Source organism: Triturus cristatus, chromosome 8 (assembly GCF_964204655.1).
Source record: "Triturus cristatus chromosome 8, aTriCri1.1, whole genome shotgun sequence".
Classification (NCBI taxonomy): Eukaryota; Metazoa; Chordata; class Amphibia; order Caudata; family Salamandridae; genus Triturus; species Triturus cristatus.
The window spans coordinates 738,608,692-738,635,735 of NC_140591.1; the positions used below are offsets into that span (position 1 = coordinate 738,608,692).

General features: G+C 41.6%; 15 non-coding genes across 15 annotated transcripts; all 15 read right to left on the reverse strand.

Moving 5' to 3' along the window:
• Nucleotides 1-1,332: 1,332 nt before the first annotated feature.
• On the reverse strand, nt 1,333-1,405 carry TRNAV-CAC (transfer RNA valine (anticodon CAC)). The gene has a single exon. It is a non-coding gene; the product is annotated as a tRNA-Val (tRNA).
• A 2,318-nt stretch (nt 1,406-3,723) lies between these two features.
• Nucleotides 3,724-3,796, reverse strand: TRNAV-CAC (transfer RNA valine (anticodon CAC)). The gene has a single exon. It is a non-coding gene; the product is annotated as a tRNA-Val (tRNA).
• Nucleotides 3,797-6,114: 2,318 nt separating this feature from the next.
• Nucleotides 6,115-6,187, reverse strand: TRNAV-CAC (transfer RNA valine (anticodon CAC)). The gene has a single exon. It is a non-coding gene; the product is annotated as a tRNA-Val (tRNA).
• A 2,318-nt stretch (nt 6,188-8,505) lies between these two features.
• TRNAV-CAC (transfer RNA valine (anticodon CAC)) lies at nt 8,506-8,578 on the reverse strand. Its single transcript has one exon. It is a non-coding gene; the product is annotated as a tRNA-Val (tRNA).
• A 2,314-nt stretch (nt 8,579-10,892) lies between these two features.
• On the reverse strand, nt 10,893-10,965 carry TRNAV-CAC (transfer RNA valine (anticodon CAC)). Its single transcript has one exon. It is a non-coding gene; the product is annotated as a tRNA-Val (tRNA).
• A 272-nt stretch (nt 10,966-11,237) lies between these two features.
• Nucleotides 11,238-11,309, reverse strand: TRNAP-UGG (transfer RNA proline (anticodon UGG)). Its single transcript has one exon. It is a non-coding gene; the product is annotated as a tRNA-Pro (tRNA).
• Nucleotides 11,310-13,293: 1,984 nt separating this feature from the next.
• TRNAV-CAC (transfer RNA valine (anticodon CAC)) lies at nt 13,294-13,366 on the reverse strand. Its single transcript has one exon. It is a non-coding gene; the product is annotated as a tRNA-Val (tRNA).
• A 2,314-nt stretch (nt 13,367-15,680) lies between these two features.
• On the reverse strand, nt 15,681-15,753 carry TRNAV-CAC (transfer RNA valine (anticodon CAC)). The gene has a single exon. It is a non-coding gene; the product is annotated as a tRNA-Val (tRNA).
• A 272-nt stretch (nt 15,754-16,025) lies between these two features.
• On the reverse strand, nt 16,026-16,097 carry TRNAP-UGG (transfer RNA proline (anticodon UGG)). Its single transcript has one exon. It is a non-coding gene; the product is annotated as a tRNA-Pro (tRNA).
• Nucleotides 16,098-18,077: 1,980 nt separating this feature from the next.
• Nucleotides 18,078-18,150, reverse strand: TRNAV-CAC (transfer RNA valine (anticodon CAC)). Its single transcript has one exon. It is a non-coding gene; the product is annotated as a tRNA-Val (tRNA).
• A 272-nt stretch (nt 18,151-18,422) lies between these two features.
• On the reverse strand, nt 18,423-18,494 carry TRNAP-UGG (transfer RNA proline (anticodon UGG)). The gene has a single exon. It is a non-coding gene; the product is annotated as a tRNA-Pro (tRNA).
• A 1,980-nt stretch (nt 18,495-20,474) lies between these two features.
• On the reverse strand, nt 20,475-20,547 carry TRNAV-CAC (transfer RNA valine (anticodon CAC)). Its single transcript has one exon. It is a non-coding gene; the product is annotated as a tRNA-Val (tRNA).
• Nucleotides 20,548-22,861: 2,314 nt separating this feature from the next.
• Nucleotides 22,862-22,934, reverse strand: TRNAV-CAC (transfer RNA valine (anticodon CAC)). Its single transcript has one exon. It is a non-coding gene; the product is annotated as a tRNA-Val (tRNA).
• Nucleotides 22,935-23,206: 272 nt separating this feature from the next.
• Nucleotides 23,207-23,278, reverse strand: TRNAP-UGG (transfer RNA proline (anticodon UGG)). Its single transcript has one exon. It is a non-coding gene; the product is annotated as a tRNA-Pro (tRNA).
• Nucleotides 23,279-25,258: 1,980 nt separating this feature from the next.
• Nucleotides 25,259-25,331, reverse strand: TRNAV-CAC (transfer RNA valine (anticodon CAC)). The gene has a single exon. It is a non-coding gene; the product is annotated as a tRNA-Val (tRNA).
• Nucleotides 25,332-27,044: the final 1,713 nt, after the last annotated feature.

The following is a 27,044-nucleotide window of genomic DNA, read 5'->3' on the forward strand; positions in this document are numbered from 1 at the left end:
GGAAAAGCTGCCAACACTTCTTAGCGTTCTCTATAGATGCAGCCATTTTCTGTGACTGTAATTTCGGCCTTTTCCCAGAAGTCTCTATTCTGCCTATGCAAATTAACAAAAGCAGTGCTTATTCCTCACTTGCTCAAATGTCCTTCCTGTCCAGAAAGCTCTGATTAAGCATGCTTATTTTCTTTTTCTGGGATATTTTAAATTGTTTCGCTGTCCAGTCTGTGGCAGTAGAAAGCTGCTTATGATGCCAGGTTTTGATGAATCCCCAAGGTACAAGTACAGAGGAATATATCAGTCTCTAGGATATGGAACTTTTAGCTAAAACATCACAATATGTGATGCTTGCCAAGAAAACACTACATTCTGGAGCGCTGATGATCAGAACATTCTGCTCCTGAAGGATAGAAAAGACAGCTTGATTGAAATAAAGTCTGTTTATATTGACGCTCTCTCTCTCCCTATATATACATACATGCGTACACACACACACACACACAGGTATGTCATGCATTTCTTCAGATTTGTTTCAACCATTTACCATTTATTGGAGAATCCCTACTTTTCAAGTGACTGCAAATGAAGTCATCTCTGGCACTTTTTGTGCAAAGTAAGAGACACACATGACACCTTTTTATAAAAGTCATCGGTTTCTTTGTTACTGTGTACTTTCAAAGCATGGGGCTTTCACACGTCAGGTAAACCTGATTACCACTACACAACAAAAGCAGATGCAGCTTTCTTATCTATGTCGTGATAGAACAGTTGTGAATTGAGTAGAAGAAGGGCCCTGATGTGATACTTATTACATGCAGCCTGTAAGATAGTCAAACATGCAGGCTAGGAAGGAAGATGCAAATATCAATGTATTAGAAAAACACCTAAAGGCGAGTGATATGCTTTCATTCATGCATGGCTAGGAAAAATCGCCATACTGTTGCAAACATTCTTACACCACCAACTGGAAATAAATGATTCTGACATTAAACGTAAAGGTGACAATGCATTTGTATCATCACCCTGAGAAGGATCATCTTGGAATTGAGCCGAGGGCCTCTGCACTCAAAGCCAGAAACACTCCACTAAAATAAGATTCCTGTTGGTGCCAACAATTCTCCATGTTAATGCTTGTTCTAGGTGAGCAGTGAACCGATTGCAGGGCTCTTTTGAAAGCAAGGTCTGAGAACCAACAGATACGTCCACACGCCGATTTCTTTAGTGTTTTGAGAGAATTCCCTTTCTTGGAACGAGATTGCATGAAATAATCTTCAGGGCTTGGACAATTCCATGGCAAAACGGCACCTATCAACATTGTAGCCAACACAATATAACAACTGTTTCTGCCCGGTTTCGAACCGGGGACCTTTCGCGTGTGAGGCGAACGTGATAACCACTACACTACAGAAACAGATACCTACAGTTGATTTTTCTGTAATGAAACTGCTCCGAACTGGCTATTCCATGGGCCTCTGGCTTTAGATTTCTTTCATGCAACCTGCCCGACATCCCTAGCTGAACGCTCGTACATGCCATGCAAGACCAGATGTTTGGTATTAGCTCAGACTGGGCAGGGCTGAAGCATGAGACTCTAGCAAAGAATTATCCACTACTGCAAAGAAAAAATTGATGTTGGTTTTGAAACGCAAACTTCAAAACAACTTGAAAAGAGTACCAAGAAAAGGGCTCGTCCGGGATTTGAACCTGGGACCTCTCGCACCCAAAGCGAGAATCATACCCCTAGACCAACGAGCCCTCAAAATCCTCTTACCTCTCAAAAGCTAATACCGGCTCTAAGCCCGCAATGAAGATCATGCTGGTATCTTTATGATGCTTGGTCTGTGAATACGCATGAAAGTCAGTCTCAACTTACCCTTTCTCAAACGATAGCACTATCATTTACAAGTGTCTCCTTTTATTCCGTCCCAGCTTTGGACACGTCTTACAGGAAGTCAGCCCTTATTTATATATTTCTGCAGTGGCTGAAGCTTAATGAGAAAGAGTAACAAGTTGTTCATAACAACATAAGAAACACATTGTGCATTTTCTCTCAAATACTCCTTCACTTTGTGCCAAAAAAAATACCAAGGTGAATACCTAGGCCACAGATTCAAGCTAAAGATCTTCCTGCTGAATGCAAGGCGCAATAAAAACTGCATATCGCTGGACTAAAGCATTCCTTGCATAGCCTCTAACATCATAACATAACTGAGCTGCTAGCAGCAAGCTAACCAATACCTTTCTGAAATGAGAATGACATGTGCTTATCGGCTCGATCAGGGCTCGATCAGGCGAGATTTAGAAAAGGTGGAAAGGGTCCAAGTGGATGCCCCTTCCTTTTTAGGGTGGGTCCTGCTGACTATCATAGGATTGCTTGTAAAAGTGGCCAGGGTCAGAGGAAAAGCTGCCAACACTTCTTAGCGTTCTCTATAGATGCAGCCATTTTCTGTGACTGTAATTTCGGCCTTTTCCCAGAAGTCTCTATTCTGCCTATGCAAATTAACAAAAGCAGTGCTTATTCCTCACTTGCTCAAATGTCCTTCCTGTCCAGAAAGCTCTGATTAAGCATGCTTATTTTCTTTTTCTGGGATATTTTAAATTGTTTCGCTGTCCAGTCTGTGGCAGTAGAAAGCTGCTTATGATGCCAGGTTTTGATGAATCCCCAAGGTACAAGTACAGAGGAATATATCAGTCTCTAGGATATGGAACTTTTAGCTAAAACATCACAATATGTGATGCTTGCCAAGAAAACACTACATTCTGGAGCGCTGATGATCAGAACATTCTGCTCCTGAAGGATAGAAAAGACAGCTTGATTGAAATAAAGTCTGTTTATATTGACGCTCTCTCTCTCCCTATATATACATACATGCGTACACACACACACACACACAGGTATGTCATGCATTTCTTCAGATTTGTTTCAACCATTTACCATTTATTGGAGAATCCCTACTTTTCAAGTGACTGCAAATGAAGTCATCTCTGGCACTTTTTGTGCAAAGTAAGAGACACACATGACACCTTTTTATAAAAGTCATCGGTTTCTTTGTTACTGTGTACTTTCAAAGCATGGGGCTTTCACACGTCAGGTAAACCTGATTACCACTACACAACAAAAGCAGATGCAGCTTTCTTATCTATGTCGTGATAGAACAGTTGTGAATTGAGTAGAAGAAGGGCCCTGATGTGATACTTATTACATGCAGCCTGTAAGATAGTCAAACATGCAGGCTAGGAAGGAAGATGCAAATATCAATGTATTAGAAAAACACCTAAAGGCGAGTGATATGCTTTCATTCATGCATGGCTAGGAAAAATCGCCATACTGTTGCAAACATTCTTACACCACCAACTGGAAATAAATGATTCTGACATTAAACGTAAAGGTGACAATGCATTTGTATCATCACCTTGAGAAGGATCATCTTGGAATTGAGCCGAGGGCCTCTGCACTCAAAGCCAGAAACACTCCACTAAAATAAGATTCCTGTTGGTGCCAACAATTCTCCATGTTAATGCTTGTTCTAGGTGAGCAGTGAACCGATTGCAGGGCTCTTTTGAAAGCAAGGTCTGAGAACCAACAGATACATCCACACGCCGATTACTTTAGTGTTTTGAGAGAATTCCCTTTCTTGGAACGAGATTGCATGAAATAATCTTCAGGGCTTGGACAATTCCATGGCAAAACGGCACCTATCAACATTGTAGCCAACACAATATAACAACTGTTTCTGCCCGGTTTCGAACCGGGGACCTTTCGCATGTGAGGCGAACGTGATAACCACTACACTACAGAAACAGATACCTACAGTTGATTTTTCTGTAATGAAACTGCTCCGAACTGGCTATTCCATGGGCCTCTGGCTTTAGATTTCTTTCATGCAACCTGCCCGACATCCCTAGCTGAACGCTCGTACATGCCATGCAAGACCAGATGTTTGGTATTAGCTCAGACTGGGCAGGGCTGAAGCATGAGACTCTAGCAAAGAATTATCCACTACTGCAAAGAAAAAATTGATGTTGGTTTTGAAACGCAAACTTCAAAACAACTTGAAAAGAGTACCAAGAAAAGGGCTCGTCCGGGATTTGAACCCGGGACCTCTCGCACCCAAAGCGAGAATCATACCCCTAGACTAACGAGCCCTCAAAATCCTCTTACCTCTCAAAAGCTAATAACGGCTCTAAGCCCGCAATGAAGATCATGCTGGTATCTTTATGATGCTTGGTCTGTGAATACGCATGAAAGTCAGTCTCAACTTACCCTTTCTCAAACGATAGCACTATCATTTACAAGTGTCTCCTTTTATTCCGTCCCAGCTTTGGACACGTCTTACAGGAAGTCAGCCCTTATTTATATATTTCTGCAGTGGCTGAAGCTTAATGAGAAAGAGTAACAAGTTGTTCATAACAGCATAAGAAACACATTGTGCATTTTCTCTCAAATACTCCTTCACTTTGTGCCAAAAGAAATACCAAGGTGAATACCTAGGCCACAGATTCAAGCTAAAGATCTTCCTGCTGAATGCAAGGCGCAATAAAAACTGCATATCGCTGGACTAAAGCATTCCTTGCATAGCCTCTAACATCATAACATAACTGAGCTGCTAGCAGCAAGCTAACCAATAACTTTCTGAAATGAGAATTACATGTGCTTATCTGCTCAATCAGTGCTCGATCAGGCGAGATTTAGAAAAGGTGGAAAGGGTCCAAGTGGATGCCCCTTCCTTTTTAGGGTGGGTCCTGCTGACTATCATAGGATTGCTTGTAAAAGTGGCCAGGGTCAGAGGAAAAGCTGCCAACACTTCTTAGCGTTCTCTATAGATGCAGCCATTTTCTGTGACTGTAATTTCGGCCTTTTCCCAGAAGTCTCTATTCTGCCTATGCAAATTAACAAAAGCAGTGCTTATTCCTCACTTGCTCAAATGTCCTTCCTGTCCAGAAAGCTCTGATTAAGCATGCTTATTTTCTTTTTCTGGGATATTTTAAATTGTTTCGCTGTCCAGTCTGTGGCAGTAGAAAGCTGCTTATGATGCCAGGTTTTGATGAATCCCCAAGGTACAAGTACAGAGGAATATATCAGTCTCTAGGATATGGAACTTTTAGCTAAAACATCACAATATGTGATGCTTGCCAAGAAAACACTACATTCTGGAGCGCTGATGATCAGAACATTCTGCTCCTGAAGGATAGAAAAGACAGCTTGATTGAAATAAAGTCTGTTTATATTGACGCTCTCTCTCTCCCTATATATACATACATGCGTACACACACACACACACACAGGTATGTCATGCATTTCTTCAGATTTGTTTCAACCATTTACCATTTATTGGAGAATCCCTACTTTTCAAGTGACTGCAAATGAAGTCATCTCTGGCACTTTTTGTGCAAAGTAAGAGACACACATGACACCTTTTTATAAAAGTCATCGGTTTCTTTGTTACTGTGTACTTTCAAAGCATGGGGCTTTCACACGTCAGGTAAACCTGATTACCACTACACAACAAAAGCAGATGCAGCTTTCTTATCTATGTCGTGATAGAACAGTTGTGAATTGAGTAGAAGAAGGGCCCTGATGTGATACTTATTACATGCAGCCTGTAAGATAGTCAAACATGCAGGCTAGGAAGGAAGATGCAAATATCAATGTATTAGAAAAACACCTAAAGGCGAGTGATATGCTTTCATTCATGCATGGCTAGGAAAAATCGCCATACTGTTGCAAACATTCTTACACCACCAAGTGGAAATAAATGATTCTGACATTAAACGTAAAGGTGACAATGCATTTGTATCATCACCCTGAGAAGGATCATCTTGGAATTGAGCCGAGGGCCTCTGCACTCAAAGCCAGAAACACTCCACTAAAATAAGATTCCTGTTGGTGCCAACAATTCTCCATGTTAATGCTTGTTCTAGGTGAGCAGTGAACCGATTGCAGGGCTCTTTTGAAAGCAAAGTCTGAGAACCAACAGATACATCCACACGCCGATTTCTTTAGTGTTTTGAGAGAATTCCCTTTCTTGGAACGAGATTGCATGAAATAATCTTCAGGGCTTGGACAATTCCATGGCAAAACGGCACCTATCAACATTGTAGCCAACACAATATAACTACTGTTTCTGCCCGGTTTCGAACCGGGGACCTTTCGCGTGTGAGGCGAACGTGATAACCACTACACTACAGAAACAGATACCTACAGTTGATTTTTCTGTAATGAAACTGCTCCGAACTGGCTATTCCATGGGCCTCTGGCTTTAGATTTCTTTCATGCAACCTGCCCGACATCCCTAGCTGAACGCTCGTACATGCCATGCAAGACCAGATGTTTGGTATTAGCTCAGACTGGGCAGGGCTGAAGCATGAGACTCTAGCAAAGAATTATCCACTACTGCAAAGAAAAAATTGATGTTGGTTTTGAAACGCAAACTTCAAAACAACTTGAAAAGAGTACCAAGAAAAGGGCTCGTCCGGGATTTGAACCTGGGACCTCTCGCACCCAAAGCGAGAATCATACCCCTAGACCAACGAGCCCTCAAAATCCTCTTACCTCTCAAAAGCTAATACCGGCTCTAAGCCCGCAATGAAGATCATGCTGGTATCTTTATGATGCTTGGTCTGTGAATACGCATGAAAGTCAGTCTCAACTTACCCTTTCTCAAACGATAGCACTATCATTTACAAGTGTCTCCTTTTATTCCGTCCCAGCTTTGGACACGTCTCACAGGAAGTCAGCCCTTATTTATATATTTCTGCAGTGGCTGAAGCTTAATGAGAAAGAGTAACAAGTTGTTCATAACAACATAAGAAACACATTGTGCATTTTCTCTCAAATACTCCTTCACTTTGTGCCAAAAAAAATACCAAGGTGAATACCTAGGCCACAGATTCAAGCTAAAGATCTTCCTGCTGAATGCAAGGCGCAATAAAAACTGCATATCGCTGGACTAAAGCATTCCTTGCATAGCCTCTAACATCATAACATAACTGAGCTGCCAGCAGCAAGCTAACCAATACCTTTCTGAAATGAGAATGACATGTGCTTATCGGCTCGATCAGGGCTCGATCAGGCGAGATTTAGAAAAGGTGGAAAGGGTCCAAGTGGATGCCCCTTCCTTTTTAGGGTGGGTCCTGCTGACTATCATAGGATTGCTTGTAAAAGTGGCCAGGGTCAGAGGAAAAGCTGCCAACACTTCTTAGCGTTCTCTATAGATGCAGCCATTTTCTGTGACTGTAATTTCGGCCTTTTCCCAGAAGTCTCTATTCTGCCTATGCAAATTAACAAAAGCAGTGCTTATTCCTCACTTGCTCAAATGTCCTTCCTGTCCAGAAAGCTCTGATTAAGCATGCTTATTTTCTTTTTCTGGGATATTTTAAATTGTTTCGCTGTCCAGTCTGTGGCAGTAGAAAGCTGCTTATGATGCCAGGTTTTGATGAATCCCCAAGGTACAAGTACAGAGGAATATATCAGTCTCTAGGATATGGAACTTTTAGCTAAAACATCACAATATGTGATGCTTGCCAAGAAAACACTACATTCTGGAGCGCTGATGATCAGAACATTCTGCTCCTGAAGGATAGAAAAGACAGCTTGATTGAAATAAAGTCTGTTTATATTGACGCTCTCTCTCTCCCTATATATACATACATGCGTACACACACACACACACACAGGTATGTCATGCATTTCTTCAGATTTGTTTCAACCATTTACCATTTATTGGAGAATCCCTACTTTTCAAGTGACTGCAAATGAAGTCATCTCTGGCACTTTTTGTGCAAAGTAAGAGACACACATGACACCTTTTTATAAAAGTCATCGGTTTCTTTGTTACTGTGTACTTTCAAAGCATGGGGCTTTCACACGTCAGGTAAACCTGATTACCACTACACAACAAAAGCAGATGCAGCTTTCTTATCTATGTCGTGATAGAACAGTTGTGAATTGAGTAGAAGAAGGGCCCTGATGTGATACTTATTACATGCAGCCTGTAAGATAGTCAAACATGCAGGCTAGGAAGGAAGATGCAAATATCAATGTATTAGAAAAACACCTAAAGGCGAGTGATATGCTTTCATTCATGCATGGCTAGGAAAAATCGCCATACTGTTGCAAACATTCTTACACCACCAACTGGAAATAAATGATTCTGACATTAAACGTAAAGGTGACAATGCATTTGTATCATCACCTTGAGAAGGATCATCTTGGAATTGAGCCGAGGGCCTCTGCACTCAAAGCCAGAAACACTCCACTAAAATAAGATTCCTGTTGGTGCCAACAATTCTCCATGTTAATGCTTGTTCTAGGTGAGCAGTGAACCGATTGCAGGGCTCTTTTGAAAGCAAGGTCTGAGAACCAACAGATACATCCACACGCCGATTACTTTAGTGTTTTGAGAGAATTCCCTTTCTTGGAACGAGATTGCATGAAATAATCTTCAGGGCTTGGACAATTCCATGGCAAAACGGCACCTATCAACATTGTAGCCAACACAATATAACAACTGTTTCTGCCCGGTTTCGAACCGGGGACCTTTCGCATGTGAGGCGAACGTGATAACCACTACACTACAGAAACAGATACCTACAGTTGATTTTTCTGTAATGAAACTGCTCCGAACTGGCTATTCCATGGGCCTCTGGCTTTAGATTTCTTTCATGCAACCTGCCCGACATCCCTAGCTGAACGCTCGTACATGCCATGCAAGACCAGATGTTTGGTATTAGCTCAGACTGGGCAGGGCTGAAGCATGAGACTCTAGCAAAGAATTATCCACTACTGCAAAGAAAAAATTGATGTTGGTTTTGAAACGCAAACTTCAAAACAACTTGAAAAGAGTACCAAGAAAAGGGCTCGTCCGGGATTTGAACCCGGGACCTCTCGCACCCAAAGCGAGAATCATACCCCTAGACTAACGAGCCCTCAAAATCCTCTTACCTCTCAAAAGCTAATAACGGCTCTAAGCCCGCAATGAAGATCATGCTGGTATCTTTATGATGCTTGGTCTGTGAATACGCATGAAAGTCAGTCTCAACTTACCCTTTCTCAAACGATAGCACTATCATTTACAAGTGTCTCCTTTTATTCCGTCCCAGCTTTGGACACGTCTTACAGGAAGTCAGCCCTTATTTATATATTTCTGCAGTGGCTGAAGCTTAATGAGAAAGAGTAACAAGTTGTTCATAACAGCATAAGAAACACATTGTGCATTTTCTCTCAAATACTCCTTCACTTTGTGCCAAAAGAAATACCAAGGTGAATACCTAGGCCACAGATTCAAGCTAAAGATCTTCCTGCTGAATGCAAGGCGCAATAAAAACTGCATATCGCTGGACTAAAGCATTCCTTGCATAGCCTCTAACATCATAACATAACTGAGCTGCTAGCAGCAAGCTAACCAATAACTTTCTGAAATGAGAATTACATGTGCTTATCTGCTCAATCAGTGCTCGATCAGGCGAGATTTAGAAAAGGTGGAAAGGGTCCAAGTGGATGCCCCTTCCTTTTTAGGGTGGGTCCTGCTGACTATCATAGGATTGCTTGTAAAAGTGGCCAGGGTCAGAGGAAAAGCTGCCAACACTTCTTAGCGTTCTCTATAGATGCAGCCATTTTCTGTGACTGTAATTTCGGCCTTTTCCCAGAAGTCTCTATTCTGCCTATGCAAATTAACAAAAGCAGTGCTTATTCCTCACTTGCTCAAATGTCCTTCCTGTCCAGAAAGCTCTGATTAAGCATGCTTATTTTCTTTTTCTGGGATATTTTAAATTGTTTCGCTGTCCAGTCTGTGGCAGTAGAAAGCTGCTTATGATGCCAGGTTTTGATGAATCCCCAAGGTACAAGTACAGAGGAATATATCAGTCTCTAGGATATGGAACTTTTAGCTAACACATCACAATATGTGATGCTTGCCAAGAAAACACTACATTCTGGAGCGCTGATGATCAGAACATTCTGCTCCTGAAGGATAGAAAAGACAGCTTGATTGAAATAAAGTCTGTTTATATTGACGCTCTCTCTCTCCCTATATATACATACATGCATACACACACACACACAGGTATGTCATGCATTTCTTCAGATTTGTTTCAACCATTTACCATTTATTGGAGAATCCCTACTTTTCAAGTGACTGCAAATGAAGTCATCTCTGGCACTTTTTGTGCAAAGTAAGAGACACACATGACACCTTTTTATAAAAGTCATCGGTTTCTTTGTTACTGTGTACTTTCAAAGCATGGGGCTTTCACACGTCAGGTAAACCTGATTACCACTACACAACAAAAGCAGATGCAGCTTTCTTATCTATGTCGTGATAGAACAGTTGTGAATTGAGTAGAAGAAGGGCCCTGATGTGATACTTATTACATGCAGCCTGTAAGATAGTCAAACATGCAGGCTAAGAAGGAAGATGCAAATATCAATGTATTAGAAAAACACCTAAAGGCGAGTGATATGCTTTCATTCATGCATGGCTAGGAAAAATCGCCATACTGTTGCAAACATTCTTACACCACCAACTGGAAATAAATGATTCTGACATTAAACGTAAAGGTGACAATGCATTTGTATCATCACCTTGAGAAGGATCATCTTGGAATTGAGCCGAGGGCCTCTGCACTCAAAGCCAGAAACACTCCACTAAAATAAGATTCCTGTTGGTGCCAACAATTCTCCATGTTAATGCTTATTCTAGGTGAGCAGTGAACCGATTGCAGGGCTCTTTTGAAAGCAAGGTCTGAGAACCAACAGATACATCCACACGCCGATTACTTTAGTGTTTTGAGAGAATTCCCTTTCTTGGAACGAGATTGCATGAAATAATCTTCAGGGCTTGGACAATTCCATGGCAAAACGGCACCTATCAACATTGTAGCCAACACAATATAACAACTGTTTCTGCCCGGTTTCGAACCGGGGACCTTTCGCGTGTGAGGCGAACGTGATAACCACTACACTACAGAAACAGATACCTACAGTTGATTTTTCTGTAATGAAACTGCTCCGAACTGGCTATTCCATGGGCCTCTGGCTTTAGATTTCTTTCATGCAACCTGCCCGACATCCCTAGCTGAACGCTCGTACATGCCATGCAAGACCAGATGTTTGGTATTAGCTCAGACTGGGCAGGGCTGAAGCATGAGACTCTAGCAAAGAATTATCCACTACTGCAAAGAAAAAATTGATGTTGGTTTTGAAACGCAAACTTCAAAACAACTTGAAAAGAGTACCAAGAAAAGGGCTCGTCCGGGATTTGAACCCGGGACCTCTCGCACCCAAAGCGAGAATCATACCCCTAGACCAACGAGCCCTCAAAATCCTCTTACCTCTCAAAAGCTAATACCGGCTCTAAGCCCGCAATGAAGATCATGCTGGTATCTTTATGATGCTTGGTCTGTGAATACGCATGAAAGTCAGTCTCAACTTACCCTTTCTCAAACGATAGCACTATCATTTACAAGTGTCTCCTTTTATTCCGTCCCAGCTTTGGACACGTCTTACAGGAAGTCAGCCCTTATTTATATATTTCTTCAGTGGCTGAAGCTTAATGAGAAAGAGTAACAAGTTGTTCATAACAACATAAGAAACACATTGTGCATTTTCTCTTAAATACTCCTTCACTTTGTGCCAAAAGAAATACCAAGGTGAATACCTAGGCCACAGATTCAAGCTAAAGATCTTCCTGCTGAATGCAAGGCGCAATAAAAACTGCATATCGCTGGACTAAAGCATTCCTTGCATAGCCTCTAACATCATAACATAACTGAGCTGCTAGCAGCAAGCTAACCAATACCTTTCTGAAATGAGAATGACATGTGCTTATCTGCTCAATCAGTGCTCAATCAGGCTCGATCAGGCGAGATTTAGAAAAGGTGGAAAGGGTCCAAGTGGATGCCCCTTCCTTTTTAGGGTGGGTCCTGCTGACTATCATAGGATTGCTTGTAAAAGTGGCCAGGGTCAGAGGAAAAGCTGCCAACACTTCTTAGCGTTCTCTATAGATGCAGCCATTTTCTGTGACTGTAATTTCGGCCTTTTCCCAGAAGTCTCTATTCTGCCTATGCAAATTAACAAAAGCAGTGCTTATTCCTCACTTGCTCAAATGTCCTTCCTGTCCAGAAAGCTCTGATTAAGCATGCTTATTTTCTTTTTCTGGGATATTTTAAATTGTTTCGCTGTCCAGTCTGTGGCAGTAGAAAGCTGCTTATGATGCCAGGTTTTGATGAATCCCCAAGGTACAAGTACAGAGGAATATATCAGTCTCTAGGATATGGAACTTTTAGCTAAAACATCACAATATGTGATGCTTGCCAAGAAAACACTACATTCTGGAGCGCTGATGATCAGAACATTCTGCTCCTGAAGGATAGAAAAGACAGCTTGATTGAAATAAAGTCTGTTTATATTGACGCTCTCTCTCTCCCTATATATACATACATGCGTACACACACACACACACACAGGTATGTCATGCATTTCTTCAGATTTGTTTCAACCATTTACCATTTATTGGAGAATCCCTACTTTTCAAGTGACTGCAAATGAAGTCATCTCTGGCACTTTTTGTGCAAAGTAAGAGACACACATGACACCTTTTTATAAAAGTCATCGGTTTCTTTGTTACTGTGTACTTTCAAAGCATGGGGCTTTCACACGTCAGGTAAACCTGATTACCACTACACAACAAAAGCAGATGCAGCTTTCTTATCTATGTCGTGATAGAACAGTTGTGAATTGAGTAGAAGAAGGGCCCTGATGTGATACTTATTACATGCAGCCTGTAAGATAGTCAAACATGCAGGCTAGGAAGGAAGATGCAAATATCAATGTATTAGAAAAACACCTAAAGGCGAGTGATATGCTTTCATTCATGCATGGCTAGGAAAAATCGCCATACTGTTGCAAACATTCTTACACCACCAACTGGAAATAAATGATTCTGACATTAAACGTAAAGGTGACAATGCATTTGTATCATCACCTTGAGAAGGATCATCTTGGAATTGAGCCGAGGGCCTCTGCACTCAAAGCCAGAAACACTCCACTAAAATAAGATTCCTGTTGGTGCCAACAATTCTCCATGTTAATGCTTGTTCTAGGTGAGCAGTGAACCGATTGCAGGGCTCTTTTGAAAGCAAGGTCTGAGAACCAACAGATACATCCACACGCCGATTACTTTAGTGTTTTGAGAGAATTCCCTTTCTTGGAACGAGATTGCATGAAATAATCTTCAGGGCTTGGACAATTCCATGGCAAAACGGCACCTATCAACATTGTAGCCAACACAATATAACAACTGTTTCTGCCCGGTTTCGAACCGGGGACCTTTCGCATGTGAGGCGAACGTGATAACCACTACACTACAGAAACAGATACCTACAGTTGATTTTTCTGTAATGAAACTGCTCCGAACTGGCTATTCCATGGGCCTCTGGCTTTAGATTTCTTTCATGCAACCTGCCCGACATCCCTAGCTGAACGCTCGTACATGCCATGCAAGACCAGATGTTTGGTATTAGCTCAGACTGGGCAGGGCTGAAGCATGAGACTCTAGCAAAGAATTATCCACTACTGCAAAGAAAAAATTGATGTTGGTTTTGAAACGCAAACTTCAAAACAACTTGAAAAGAGTACCAAGAAAAGGGCTCGTCCGGGATTTGAACCCGGGACCTCTCGCACCCAAAGCGAGAATCATACCCCTAGACTAACGAGCCCTCAAAATCCTCTTACCTCTCAAAAGCTAATAACGGCTCTAAGCCCGCAATGAAGATCATGCTGGTATCTTTATGATGCTTGGTCTGTGAATACGCATGAAAGTCAGTCTCAACTTACCCTTTCTCAAACGATAGCACTATCATTTACAAGTGTCTCCTTTTATTCCGTCCCAGCTTTGGACACGTCTTACAGGAAGTCAGCCCTTATTTATATATTTCTGCAGTGGCTGAAGCTTAATGAGAAAGAGTAACAAGTTGTTCATAACAGCATAAGAAACACATTGTGCATTTTCTCTCAAATACTCCTTCACTTTGTGCCAAAAGAAATACCAAGGTGAATACCTAGGCCACAGATTCAAGCTAAAGATCTTCCTGCTGAATGCAAGGCGCAATAAAAACTGCATATCGCTGGACTAAAGCATTCCTTGCATAGCCTCTAACATCATAACATAACTGAGCTGCTAGCAGCAAGCTAACCAATAACTTTCTGAAATGAGAATTACATGTGCTTATCTGCTCAATCAGTGCTCGATCAGGCGAGATTTAGAAAAGGTGGAAAGGGTCCAAGTGGATGCCCCTTCCTTTTTAGGGTGGGTCCTGCTGACTATCATAGGATTGCTTGTAAAAGTGGCCAGGGTCAGAGGAAAAGCTGCCAACACTTCTTAGCGTTCTCTATAGATGCAGCCATTTTCTGTGACTGTAATTTCGGCCTTTTCCCAGAAGTCTCTATTCTGCCTATGCAAATTAACAAAAGCAGTGCTTATTCCTCACTTGCTCAAATGTCCTTCCTGTCCAGAAAGCTCTGATTAAGCATGCTTATTTTCTTTTTCTGGGATATTTTAAATTGTTTCGCTGTCCAGTCTGTGGCAGTAGAAAGCTGCTTATGATGCCAGGTTTTGATGAATCCCCAAGGTACAAGTACAGAGGAATATATCAGTCTCTAGGATATGGAACTTTTAGCTAACACATCACAATATGTGATGCTTGCCAAGAAAACACTACATTCTGGAGCGCTGATGATCAGAACATTCTGCTCCTGAAGGATAGAAAAGACAGCTTGATTGAAATAAAGTCTGTTTATATTGACGCTCTCTCTCTCCCTATATATACATACATGCATACACACACACACACAGGTATGTCATGCATTTCTTCAGATTTGTTTCAACCATTTACCATTTATTGGAGAATCCCTACTTTTCAAGTGACTGCAAATGAAGTCATCTCTGGCACTTTTTGTGCAAAGTAAGAGACACACATGACACCTTTTTATAAAAGTCATCGCTTTCTTTGTTACTGTGTACTTTCAAAGCATGGGGCTTTCACACGTCAGGTAAACCTGATTACCACTACACAACAAAAGCAGATGCAGCTTTCTTATCTATGTCGTGATAGAACAGTTGTGAATTGAGTAGAAGAAGGGCCCTGATGTGATACTTATTACATGCAGCCTGTAAGATAGTCAAACATGCAGGCTAAGAAGGAAGATGCAAATATCAATGTATTAGAAAAACACCTAAAGGCGAGTGATATGCTTTCATTCATGCATGGCTAGGAAAAATCGCCATACTGTTGCAAACATTCTTACACCACCAACTGGAAATAAATGATTCTGACATTAAACGTAAAGGTGACAATGCATTTGTATCATCACCTTGAGAAGGATCATCTTGGAATTGAGCCGAGGGCCTCTGCACTCAAAGCCAGAAACACTCCACTAAAATAAGATTCCTGTTGGTGCCAACAATTCTCCATGTTAATGCTTATTCTAGGTGAGCAGTGAACCGATTGCAGGGCTCTTTTGAAAGCAAGGTCTGAGAACCAACAGATACATCCACACGCCGATTACTTTAGTGTTTTGAGAGAATTCCCTTTCTTGGAACGAGATTGCATGAAATAATCTTCAGGGCTTGGACAATTCCATGGCAAAACGGCACCTATCAACATTGTAGCCAACACAATATAACAACTGTTTCTGCCCGGTTTCGAACCGGGGACCTTTCGCGTGTGAGGCGAACGTGATAACCACTACACTACAGAAACAGATACCTACAGTTGATTTTTCTGTAATGAAACTGCTCCGAACTGGCTATTCCATGGGCCTCTGGCTTTAGATTTCTTTCATGCAACCTGCCCGACATCCCTAGCTGAACGCTCGTACATGCCATGCAAGACCAGATGTTTGGTATTAGCTCAGACTGGGCAGGGCTGAAGCATGAGACTCTAGCAAAGAATTATCCACTACTGCAAAGAAAAAATTGATGTTGGTTTTGAAACGCAAACTTCAAAACAACTTGAAAAGAGTACCAAGAAAAGGGCTCGTCCGGGATTTGAACCCGGGACCTCTCGCACCCAAAGCGAGAATCATACCCCTAGACCAACGAGCCCTCAAAATCCTCTTACCTCTCAAAAGCTAATACCGGCTCTAAGCCCGCAATGAAGATCATGCTGGTATCTTTATGATGCTTGGTCTGTGAATACGCATGAAAGTCAGTCTCAACTTACCCTTTCTCAAACGATAGCACTATCATTTACAAGTGTCTCCTTTTATTCCGTCCCAGCTTTGGACACGTCTTACAGGAAGTCAGCCCTTATTTATATATTTCTTCAGTGGCTGAAGCTTAATGAGAAAGAGTAACAAGTTGTTCATAACAACATAAGAAACACATTGTGCATTTTCTCTTAAATACTCCTTCACTTTGTGCCAAAAGAAATACCAAGGTGAATACCTAGGCCACAGATTCAAGCTAAAGATCTTCCTGCTGAATGCAAGGCGCAATAAAAACTGCATATCGCTGGACTAAAGCATTCCTTGCATAGCCTCTAACATCATAACATAACTGAGCTGCTAGCAGCAAGCTAACCAATACCTTTCTGAAATGAGAATGACATGTGCTTATCTGCTCAATCAGTGCTCAATCAGGCTCGATCAGGCGAGATTTAGAAAAGGTGGAAAGGGTCCAAGTGGATGCCCCTTCCTTTTTAGGGTGGGTCCTGCTGACTATCATAGGATTGCTTGTAAAAGTGGCCAGGGTCAGAGGAAAAGCTGCCAACACTTCTTAGCGTTCTCTATAGATGCAGCCATTTTCTGTGACTGTAATTTCGGCCTTTTCCCAGAAGTCTCTATTCTGCCTATGCAAATTAACAAAAGCAGTGCTTATTCCTCACTTGCTCAAATGTCCTTCCTGTCCAGAAAGCTCTGATTAAGCATGCTTATTTTCTTTTTCTGGGATATTTTAAATTGTTTCGCTGTCCAGTCTGTGGCAGTAGAAAGCTGCTTATGATGCCAGGTTTTGATGAATCCCCAAGGTACAAGTACAGAGGAATATATCAGTCTCTAGGATATGGAACTTTTAGCTAACACATCACAATATGTGATGCTTGCCAAGAAAACACTACATTCTGGAGCGCTGATGATCAGAACATTCTGCTCCTGAAGGATAGAAAAGACAGCTTGATTGAAATAAAGTCTGTTTATATTGACACTCTCTCTCTCCCTATATATACATACATGCATACACACACACACACAGGTATGTCATGCATTTCTTCAGATTTGTTTCAACCATTTACCATTTATTGGAGAATCCCTACTTTTCAAGTGACTGCAAATGAAGTCATCTCTGGCACTTTTTGTGCAAAGTAAGAGACACACATGACACCTTTTTATAAAAGTCATCGCTTTCTTTGTTACTGTGTACTTTCAAAGCATGGGGCTTTCACACGTCAGGTAAACCTGATTACCACTACACAACAAAAGCAGATGCAGCTTTCTTATCTATGTCGTGATAGAACAGTTGTGAATTGAGTAGAAGAAGGGCCCTGATGTGATACTTATTACATGCAGCCTGTAAGATAGTCAAACATGCAGGCTAAGAAGGAAGATGCAAATATCAATGTATTAGAAAAACACCTAAAGGCGAGTGATATGCTTTCATTCATGCATGGCTAGGAAAAATCGCCATACTGTTGCAAACATTCTTACACCACCAACTGGAAATAAATGATTCTGACATTAAACGTAAAGGTGACAATGCATTTGTATCATCACCTTGAGAAGGATCATCTTGGAATTGAGCCGAGGGCCTCTGCACTCAAAGCCAGAAACACTCCACTAAAATAAGATTCCTGTTGGTGCCAACAATTCTCCATGTTAATGCTTGTTCTAGGTGAGCAGTGAACCGATTGCAGGGCTCTTTTGAAAGCAAGGTCTGAGAACCAACAGATACATCCACACGCCGATTACTTTAGTGTTTTGAGAGAATTCCCTTTCTTGGAACGAGATTGCATGAAATAATCTTCAGGGCTTGGACAATTCCATGGCAAAACGGCACCTATCAACATTGTAGCCAACACAATATAACAACTGTTTCTGCCCGGTTTCGAACCGGGGACCTTTCGCGTGTGAGGCGAACGTGATAACCACTACACTACAGAAACAGATACCTACAGTTGATTTTTCTGTAATGAAACTGCTCCGAACTGGCTATTCCATGGGCCTCTGGCTTTAGATTTCTTTCATGCAACCTGCCCGACATCCCTAGCTGAACGCTCGTACATGCCATGCAAGACCAGATGTTTGGTATTAGCTCAGACTGGGCAGGGCTGAAGCATGAGACTCTAGCAAAGAATTATCCACTACTGCAAAGAAAAAATTGATGTTGGTTTTGAAACGCAAACTTCAAAACAACTTGAAAAGAGTACCAAGAAAAGGGCTCGTCCGGGATTTGAACCCGGGACCTCTCGCACCCAAAGCGAGAATCATACCCCTAGACCAACGAGCCCTCAAAATCCTCTTACCTCTCAAAAGCTAATACCGGCTCTAAGCCCGCAATGAAGATCATGCTGGTATCTTTATGATGCTTGGTCTGTGAATACGCATGAAAGTCAGTCTCAACTTACCCTTTCTCAAACGATAGCACTATCATTTACAAGTGTCTCCTTTTATTCCGTCCCAGCTTTGGACACGTCTTACAGGAAGTCAGCCCTTATTTATATATATCTTCAGTGGCTGAAGCTTAATGAGAAAGAGTAACAAGTTGTTCATAACAACATAAGAAACACATTGTGCATTTTCTCTTAAATACTCCTTCACTTTGTGCCAAAAGAAATACCAAGGTGAATACCTAGGCCACAGATTCAAGCTAAAGATCTTCCTGCTGAATGCAAGGCGCAATAAAAACTGCATATCGCTGGACTAAAGCATTCCTTGCATAGCCTCTAACATCATAACATAACTGAGCTGCTAGCAGCAAGCTAACCAATACCTTTCTGAAATGAGAATGACATGTGCTTATCTGCTCAATCAGTGCTCAATCAGGCTCGATCAGGCGAGATTTAGAAAAGGTGGAAAGGGTCCAAGTGGATGCCCCTTCCTTTTTAGGGTGGGTCCTGCTGACTATCATAGGATTGCTTGTAAAAGTGGCCAGGGTCAGAGGAAAAGCTGCCAACACTTCTTAGCGTTCTCTATAGATGCAGCCATTTTCTGTGACTGTAATTTCGGCCTTTTCCCAGAAGTCTCTATTCTGCCTATGCAAATTAACAAAAGCAGTGCTTATTCCTCACTTGCTCAAATGTCCTTCCTGTCCAGAAAGCTCTGATTAAGCATGCTTATTTTCTTTTTCTGGGATATTTTAAATTGTTTCGCTGTCCAGTCTGTGGCAGTAGAAAGCTGCTTATGATGTCAGGTTTTGATGAATCCCCAAGGTACAAGTACAGAGGAATATATCAGTCTCTAGGATATGGAACTTTTAGCTAACACATCACAATATGTGATGCTTGCCAAGAAAACACTACATTCTGGAGCGCTGATGATCAGAACATTCTGCTCCTGAAGGATAGAAAAGACAGCTTGATTGAAATAAAGTCTGTTTATATTGACGCTCTCTCTCTCCCTATATATACATACATGCATACACACACACACACAGGTATGTCATGCATTTCTTCAGATTTGTTTCAACCATTTACCATTTATTGGAGAATCCCTACTTTTCAAGTGACTGCAAATGAAGTCATCTCTGGCACTTTTTGTGCAAAGTAAGAGACACACATGACACCTTTTTATAAAAGTCATCGGTTTCTTTGTTACTGTGTACTTTCAAAGCATGGGGCTTTCACACGTCAGGTAAACCTGATTACCACTACACAACAAAAGCAGATGCAGCTTTCTTATCTATGTCGTGATAGAACAGTTGTGAATTGAGTAGAAGAAGGGCCCTGATGTGATACTTATTACATGCAGCCTGTAAGATAGTCAAACATGCAGGCTAGGAAGGCAGATGCAAATATCAATGTATTAGAAAAACACCTAAAGGCGAGTGATATGCTTTCATTCATGCATGGCTAGGAAAAATCGCCATACTGTTGCAAACATTCTTACACCACCAACTGGAAATAAATGATTCTGACATTAAACGTAAAGGTGACAATGCATTTGTATCATCACCCTGAGAAGGATCATCTTGGAATTGAGCCGAGGGCCTCTGCACTCAAAGCCAGAAACACTCCACTAAAATAAGATTCCTGTTGGTGCCAACAATTCTCCATGTTAATGCTTGTTCTAGGTGAGCAGTGAACCGATTGCAGGGCTCTTTTGAAAGCAAGGTCTGAGAACCAACAGATACATCCACACGCCGATTTCTTTAGTGTTTTGAGAGAATTCCCTTTCTTGGAACGAGATTGCATGAAATAATCTTCAGGGCTTGGACAATTCCATGGCAAAACGGCACCTATCAACATTGTAGCCAACACAATATAACAACTGTTTCTGCCCGGTTTCGAACCGGGGACCTTTCGCGTGTGAGGCGAACGTGATAACCACTACACTACAGAAACAGATACCTACAGTTGATTTTTCTGTAATGAAACTGCTCCGAACTGGCTATTCCATGGGCCTCTGGCTTTAGATTTCTTTCATGCAACCTGCCCGACATCCCTAGCTGAACGCTCGTACATGCCATGCAAGACCAGATGTTTGGTATTAGCTCAGACTGGGCAGGGCTGAAGCATGAGACTCTAGCAAAGAATTATCCACTACTGCAAAGAAAAAATTGATGTTGGTTTTGAAACGCAAACTTCAAAACAACTTGAAAAGAGTACCAAGAAAAGGGCTCGTCCGGGATTTGAACCTGGGACATCTCGCACCCAAAGCGAGAATCATACCCATAGACCAACGAGCCCTCAAAATCCTCTTACCTCTCAAAAGCTAATACCGGCTCTAAGCCCGCAATGAAGATCATGCTGGTATCTTTATGATGCTTGGTCTGTGAATACGCATGAAAGTCAGTCTCAACTTACCCTTTCTCAAACGATAGCACTATCATTTACAAGTGTCTCCTTTTATTCCGTCCCAGCTTTGGACACGTCTTACAGGAAGTCAGCCCTTATTTATATATTTCTGCAGTGGCTGAAGCTTAATGAGAAAGAGTAACAAGTTGTTCATAACAACATAAGAAACACATTGTGCATTTTCTCTCAAATACTCCTTCACTTTGTGCCAAAAAAAATACCAAGGTGAATACCTAGGCCACAGATTCAAGCTAAAGATCTTCCTGCTGAATGCAAGGCGCAATAAAAACTGCATATCGCTGGACTAAAGCATTCCTTGCATAGCCTCTAACATCATAACATAACTGAGCTGCTAGCAGCAAGCTAACCAATACCTTTCTGAAATGAGAATGACATGTGCTTATCGGCTCGATCAGGGCTCGATCAGGCAAGATTTAGAAAAGGTGGAAAGGGTCCAAGTGGATGCCCCTTCCTTTTTAGGGTGGGTCCTGCTGACTATCATAGGATTGCTTGTAAAAGTGGCCAGGGTCAGAGGAAAAGCTGCCAACACTTCTTAGCGTTCTCTATAGATGCAGCCATTTTCTGTGACTGTAATTTCGGCCTTTTCCCAGAAGTCTCTATTCTGCCTATGCAAATTAACAAAAGCAGTGCTTATTCCTCACTTGCTCAAATGTCCTTCCTGTCCAGAAAGCTCTGATTAAGCATGCTTATTTTCTTTTTCTGGGATATTTTAAATTGTTTCGCTGTCCAGTCTGTGGCAGTAGAAAGCTGCTTATGATGCCAGGTTTTGATGAATCCCCAAGGTACAAGTACAGAGGAATATATCAGTCTCTAGGATATGGAACTTTTAGCTAACACATCACAATATGTGATGCTTGCCAAGAAAACACTACATTCTGGAGCGCTGATGATCAGAACATTCTGCTCCTGAAGGATAGAAAAGACAGCTTGATTGAAATAAAGTCTGTTTATATTGACACTCTCTCTCTCCCTATATATACATACATGCATACACACACACACACAGGTATGTCATGCATTTCTTCAGATTTGTTTCAACCATTTACCATTTATTGGAGAATCCCTACTTTTCAAGTGACTGCAAATGAAGTCATCTCTGGCACTTTTTGTGCAAAGTAAGAGACACACATGACACCTTTTTATAAAAGTCATCGCTTTCTTTGTTACTGTGTACTTTCAAAGCATGGGGCTTTCACACGTCAGGTAAACCTGATTACCACTACACAACAAAAGCAGATGCAGCTTTCTTATCTATGTCGTGATAGAACAGTTGTGAATTGAGTAGAAGAAGGGCCCTGATGTGATACTTATTACATGCAGCCTGTAAGATAGTCAAACATGCAGGCTAAGAAGGAAGATGCAAATATCAATGTATTAGAAAAACACCTAAAGGCGAGTGATATGCTTTCATTCATGCATGGCTAGGAAAAATCGCCATACTGTTGCAAACATTCTTACACCACCAACTGGAAATAAATGATTCTGACATTAAACGTAAAGGTGACAATGCATTTGTATCATCACCTTGAGAAGGATCATCTTGGAATTGAGCCGAGGGCCTCTGCACTCAAAGCCAGAAACACTCCACTAAAATAAGATTCCTGTTGGTGCCAACAATTCTCCATGTTAATGCTTGTTCTAGGTGAGCAGTGAACCGATTGCAGGGCTCTTTTGAAAGCAAGGTCTGAGAACCAACAGATACATCCACACGCCGATTACTTTAGTGTTTTGAGAGAATTCCCTTTCTTGGAACGAGATTGCATGAAATAATCTTCAGGGCTTGGACAATTCCATGGCAAAACGGCACCTATCAACATTGTAGCCAACACAATATAACAACTGTTTCTGCCCGGTTTCGAACCGGGGACCTTTCGCGTGTGAGGCGAACGTGATAACCACTACACTACAGAAACAGATACCTACAGTTGATTTTTCTGTAATGAAACTGCTCCGAACTGGCTATTCCATGGGCCTCTGGCTTTAGATTTCTTTCATGCAACCTGCCCGACATCCCTAGCTGAACGCTCGTACATGCCATGCAAGACCAGATGTTTGGTATTAGCTCAGACTGGGCAGGGCTGAAGCATGAGACTCTAGCAAAGAATTATCCACTACTGCAAAGAAAAAATTGATGTTGGTTTTGAAACGCAAACTTCAAAACAACTTGAAAAGAGTACCAAGAAAAGGGCTCGTCCGGGATTTGAACCCGGGACCTCTCGCACCCAAAGCGAGAATCATACCCCTAGACCAACGAGCCCTCAAAATCCTCTTACCTCTCAAAAGCTAATACCGGCTCTAAGCCCGCAATGAAGATCATGCTGGTATCTTTATGATGCTTGGTCTGTGAATACGCATGAAAGTCAGTCTCAACTTACCCTTTCTCAAACGATAGCACTATCATTTACAAGTGTCTCCTTTTATTCCGTCCCAGCTTTGGACACGTCTTACAGGAAGTCAGCCCTTATTTATATATTTCTTCAGTGGCTGAAGCTTAATGAGAAAGAGTAACAAGTTGTTCATAACAACATAAGAAACACATTGTGCATTTTCTCTTAAATACTCCTTCACTTTGTGCCAAAAGAAATACCAAGGTGAATACCTAGGCCACAGATTCAAGCTAAAGATCTTCCTGCTGAATGCAAGGCGCAATAAAAACTGCATATCGCTGGACTAAAGCATTCCTTGCATAGCCTCTAACATCATAACATAACTGAGCTGCTAGCAGCAAGCTAACCAATACCTTTCTGAAATGAGAATGACATGTGCTTATCTGCTCAATCAGTGCTCAATCAGGCTCGATCAGGCGAGATTTAGAAAAGGTGGAAAGGGTCCAAGTGGATGCCCCTTCCTTTTTAGGGTGGGTCCTGCTGACTATCATAGGATTGCTTGTAAAAGTGGCCAGGGTCAGAGGAAAAGCTGCCAACACTTCTTAGCGTTCTCTATAGATGCAGCCATTTTCTGTGACTGTAATTTCGGCCTTTTCCCAGAAGTCTCTATTCTGCCTATGCAAATTAACAAAAGCAGTGCTTATTCCTCACTTGCTCAAATGTCCTTCCTGTCCAGAAAGCTCTGATTAAGCATGCTTATTTTCTTTTTCTGGGATATTTTAAATTGTTTCGCTGTCCAGTCTGTGGCAGTAGAAAGCTGCTTATGATGTCAGGTTTTGATGAATCCCCAAGGTACAAGTACAGAGGAATATATCAGTCTCTAGGATATGGAACTTTTAGCTAACACATCACAATATGTGATGCTTGCCAAGAAAACACTACATTCTGGAGCGCTGATGATCAGAACATTCTGCTCCTGAAGGATAGAAAAGACAGCTTGATTGAAATAAAGTCTGTTTATATTGACGCTCTCTCTCTCCCTATATATACATACATGCATACACACACACACACAGGTATGTCATGCATTTCTTCAGATTTGTTTCAACCATTTACCATTTATTGGAGAATCCCTACTTTTCAAGTGACTGCAAATGAAGTCATCTCTGGCACTTTTTGTGCAAAGTAAGAGACACACATGACACCTTTTTATAAAAGTCATCGGTTTCTTTGTTACTGTGTACTTTCAAAGCATGGGGCTTTCACACGTCAGGTAAACCTGATTACCACTACACAACAAAAGCAGATGCAGCTTTCTTATCTATGTCGTGATAGAACAGTTGTGAATTGAGTAGAAGAAGGGCCCTGATGTGATACTTATTACATGCAGCCTGTAAGATAGTCAAACATGCAGGCTAGGAAGGCAGATGCAAATATCAATGTATTAGAAAAACACCTAAAGGCGAGTGATATGCTTTCATTCATGCATGGCTAGGAAAAATCGCCATACTGTTGCAAACATTCTTACACCACCAACTGGAAATAAATGATTCTGACATTAAACGTAAAGGTGACAATGCATTTGTATCATCACCCTGAGAAGGATCATCTTGGAATTGAGCCGAGGGCCTCTGCACTCAAAGCCAGAAACACTCCACTAAAATAAGATTCCTGTTGGTGCCAACAATTCTCCATGTTAATGCTTGTTCTAGGTGAGCAGTGAACCGATTGCAGGGCTCTTTTGAAAGCAAGGTCTGAGAACCAACAGATACATCCACACGCCGATTTCTTTAGTGTTTTGAGAGAATTCCCTTTCTTGGAACGAGATTGCATGAAATAATCTTCAGGGCTTGGACAATTCCATGGCAAAACGGCACCTATCAACATTGTAGCCAACACAATATAACAACTGTTTCTGCCCGGTTTCGAACCGGGGACCTTTCGCGTGTGAGGCGAACGTGATAACCACTACACTACAGAAACAGATACCTACAGTTGATTTTTCTGTAATGAAACTGCTCCGAACTGGCTATTCCATGGGCCTCTGGCTTTAGATTTCTTTCATGCAACCTGCCCGACATCCCTAGCTGAACGCTCGTACATGCCATGCAAGACCAGATGTTTGGTATTAGCTCAGACTGGGCAGGGCTGAAGCATGAGACTCTAGCAAAGAATTATCCACTACTGCAAAGAAAAAATTGATGTTGGTTTTGAAACGCAAACTTCAAAACAACTTGAAAAGAGTACCAAGAAAAGGGCTCGTCCGGGATTTGAACCTGGGACATCTCGCACCCAAAGCGAGAATCATACCCATAGACCAACGAGCCCTCAAAATCCTCTTACCTCTCAAAAGCTAATACCGGCTCTAAGCCCGCAATGAAGATCATGCTGGTATCTTTATGATGCTTGGTCTGTGAATACGCATGAAAGTCAGTCTCAACTTACCCTTTCTCAAACGATAGCACTATCATTTACAAGTGTCTCCTTTTATTCCGTCCCAGCTTTGGACACGTCTTACAGGAAGTCAGCCCTTATTTATATATTTCTGCAGTGGCTGAAGCTTAATGAGAAAGAGTAACAAGTTGTTCATAACAACATAAGAAACACATTGTGCATTTTCTCTCAAATACTCCTTCACTTTGTGCCAAAAAAAATACCAAGGTGAATACCTAGGCCACAGATTCAAGCTAAAGATCTTCCTGCTGAATGCAAGGCGCAATAAAAACTGCATATCGCTGGACTAAAGCATTCCTTGCATAGCCTCTAACATCATAACATAACTGAGCTGCTAGCAGCAAGCTAACCAATACCTTTCTGAAATGAGAATGACATGTGCTTATCGGCTCGATCAGGGCTCGATCAGGCAAGATTTAGAAAAGGTGGAAAGGGTCCAAGTGGATGCCCCTTCCTTTTTAGGGTGGGTCCTGCTGACTATCATAGGATTGCTTGTAAAAGTGGCCAGGGTCAGAGGAAAAGCTGCCAACACTTCTTAGCGTTCTCTATAGATGCAGCCATTTTCTGTGACTGTAATTTCGGCCTTTTCCCAGAAGTCTCTATTCTGCCTATGCAAATTAACAAAAGCAGTGCTTATTCCTCACTTGCTCAAATGTCCTTCCTGTCCAGAAAGCTCTGATTAAGCATGCTTATTTTCTTTTTCTGGGATATTTTAAATTGTTTCGCTGTCCAGTCTGTGGCAGTAGAAAGCTGCTTATGATGCCAGGTTTTGATGAATCCCCAAGGTACAAGTACAGAGGAATATATCAGTCTCTAGGATATGGAACTTTTAGCTAAAACATCACAATATGTGATGCTTGCCAAGAAAACACTACATTCTGGAGCGCTGATGATCAGAACATTCTGCTCCTGAAGGATAGAAAAGACAGCTTGATTGAAATAAAGTCTGTTTATATTGACGCTCTCTCTCTCCCTATATATACATACATGCGTACACACACACACACACACAGGTATGTCATGCATTTCTTCAGATTTGTTTCAACCATTTACCATTTATTGGAGAATCCCTACTTTTCAAGTGACTGCAAATGAAGTCATCTCTGGCACTTTTTGTGCAAAGTAAGAGACACACATGACACCTTTTTATAAAAGTCATCGGTTTCTTTGTTACTGTGTACTTTCAAAGCATGGGGCTTTCACACGTCAGGTAAACCTGATTACCACTACACAACAAAAGCA